Here is a 2,839-nt window from a genome sequence, read left to right as displayed (position 1 = left end):
GGGTGGAGTTGACGTTGTAGGCGGAATGAGTGCAACATACAATGTAGCTAGAAACACAAGAAGATGTCCAATGGTTGTTTTTTATCGCATCATGAACACACAGCTGCGATAAATGCGGCTACTATTTTCAATTCAAATCAGAAAGAACAACTGAGAAGAAGAGAGTTTCTGAGGCAGCTTTATTTGCAGTTCTGCATGATCATCTTCAGCAAAGAGTAATGCCACAAACATTGCCAAGGAAGATAACTTAAAGAATTGGAGAGCTTTGCAGTGCGAAAATTTGTGAAGTGGAATCAACTGCGACTTCACGAGGATGGTGTGTGGACTGCAGAAGCAAAAACAGAAAAACAAGATATAATTGTAAGAACTGCACGGAATACATTTGCCCTGAACATTCTGTTACTGTGTGCCAAGACTGTATCGACAAAATATCTGACTGATTACATTCATTATTTTGATAACAGCTAAATTTTATGTATCTCCATTTGTGTAAATATTTTTGACCAAAATATTAAATTTTTCAATTAAATATATTTACTGAACTGATTTTTAATTATATTACTTCATTTAATAACGCTTTCCTCCATAACATACAACTAAATGCAAATTCATACAGATAGAAACTGCAAAGGTCTGTGAGACCAGCTGCGTGTACTGAAGGACGACATTTCAAAGTTCGCGGCGTCAAAGAGAAACAATACATTAATCAAACGAGATACGACAGTCGGAAGCGCATCAGAGACGTAACTTTGTGCAGGGAAATGGGTGTATGCAAGCTGCTGCGAAAGTGCGAAGTAACAGGACGTAGTATTTGCAAACGAAGAGGAGAAAACGTGAGTAAATACTATCAAAAAGCAAAACAGAGTCCATGAATATACAAACCAAAGCTTCACAAAATCGTTCTCGGTGTCCACAGGTCCAGATCAATTACACGAAATCGCGTTTAATATATAAAACAAACTTGTCAGCTAAGAACTTGGAAAACACGACAACGGTAAGGACGGAAACGAACATATGCCATTAATTTCAGCAAAATATACAAATTAAAGATTGGATGACAAAATTAATGCAGACGGTTTTCTAACATGCCTCATATATGCAGATGTCTTGTGTTCTGATTTAGACTTGTGGCTTATTTTGCTGTGCAGGCACATGACGCACTAAGTGTAAAATAAAATCTAAAGTGCACATATGATTTAAATGACAACATAATGTGATGCATCATATTCCATAACCTAAAAAGAACTTGTATGTATGTATTTTCAGGAAAATAATAAGATACCCACTGAGGATGCTACAACTGTGGTGAACCACGTTTGGGCGATGAAGTAAAACAATATTTTGTGTACTTACAAAAAGGTGGACTCATCCTTAATTCATTAACATTTTTCTGCAAGCTCTGGAACTGAGTCCAAACTCAAATAGGCCTATGATGTAAATAGACTGTTGTATTATAGAAGATGAGAAGCTGAAACTCTCAGGAATACCTGTAATACTACCTTTACGACATAGTTCTCCAGTTGGCCAACTCTTAAAGTTGCTGGGCATATAACTGATGAACTGCAACAGGAAATTATCAACAAATGGAGCCTTCAAAGGATGGTCTATGGGCAAGTATTCCACAGGGGATACTCAGGATCCACTATTTTATGTGTATTAATAATCTTGTGTTGCCCATATGTTTGTTGTAAATGGTGTAGAAATAGCGGTTAGAAAATGTGTCGAATAGCAAGTATAGACTGTTGGGTCAGGAGAACTAAGAAAACTGAATCCCTTTCTCCAAAACCAGATTTCACACAATTATGCCCAAAGTGATACAATGTAGTGGCAAGATATTGACATCTTCTGTGAAAATATGTATAACACTGTTGGAAATAAAGAATGATAGCAGTCATAATGTTGTGAGATGTGGTCAGAGGTAAAAATGTAACATGAGTGTTATGTTGTATAATACTGTTGACAATGAAGAAAGATACCAGCCATAACTTTGTGAGTTGTAGTCACATGAAAACGTAAAATGAATGTAAATAAATGGAAATAATAATCCATTGGCACTACTGATAAGATGACAAGAAAAATTTTATAGTCTATGAGATCAGTGTCTATAATATTTTACCAACGAGATGGGAGGTGTCCCAGAATCCAATATTAAGAGATGAAATATCACATTAAGTATACTTTGTATCTAAGAGCTGTCTTAGGAAGGCAGCAGAAGCATTTGTACAATCATTTACTCAAGCAGCATCAGTATGGGACTGGCTTTCATTATCCCTAAGTTTCCTTGAGAATTACACTGAGTTCAGTCTTGGATCACCCTTTTAGCTTGTTGGTTCTTTACAGGTTTGAGTCCTGCAACTGCCCGCATGAAAGTCACTCTACAGTTGCATCAATTGAGGTAGGCCCTTGTCAGTCAAACATGTAATCCTTACTCCCTCTCAGGACAAGACAATATTATTTCTTTATGGCTGTCCATCCCGTCTTACGGCATTGTTTTGCACAAAAAAGAGTATAGCATTGAAGATGATACATGAGAAATAATTTACTGATAGATTGTGTGTGTGTGTGTGTGTGTGTGTGTGTGTGTTTTTGTTTGTTTGTTTTCCTACTGTTGGTTTTGGTAAGAAGCTGTGTTGGATTTCTACTGACAAATCATCTCTCTGCTCTAATGCCCCTGCATTAGGCAACATGCATATGCAATGTCATGCTTGCAGAATTAAGTGAAGTTAGGTGCTAAACGTACGTACTGTGGCGTGAAAGCCCCATAGCTGTAGTAGTATTAAGTATTGGAACATTGTTAATTTTATCACATTAATACGCATGAATCTTGAAATATATGCTG

The 2,839-nt window shown here is 36.7% G+C and overlaps 1 long non-coding RNA gene across 1 annotated transcript; it reads left to right on the top strand.

Annotated features, from left to right (window-relative positions):
- The first annotated feature begins 705 nt into the window (after positions 1–705).
- Positions 706–1,897, top strand: LOC124622350. The gene is made up of 3 exons (XR_006980622.1): positions 706–833; positions 917–994; positions 1,267–1,897. It is a non-coding gene; the product is annotated as an uncharacterized LOC124622350 (long non-coding RNA).
- The last annotated feature ends 942 nt before the right edge of the window (positions 1,898–2,839 follow it).

The sequence above is a fragment of the Schistocerca americana genome, chromosome 7, assembly GCF_021461395.2.
Source record: "Schistocerca americana isolate TAMUIC-IGC-003095 chromosome 7, iqSchAmer2.1, whole genome shotgun sequence".
Lineage (NCBI taxonomy): Eukaryota > Metazoa > Arthropoda > Insecta > Orthoptera > Acrididae > Schistocerca > Schistocerca americana.
The sequence above is the reverse complement of the archived record's forward strand: the minus strand, read 5'-3'. Positions and strand labels throughout refer to the sequence as shown.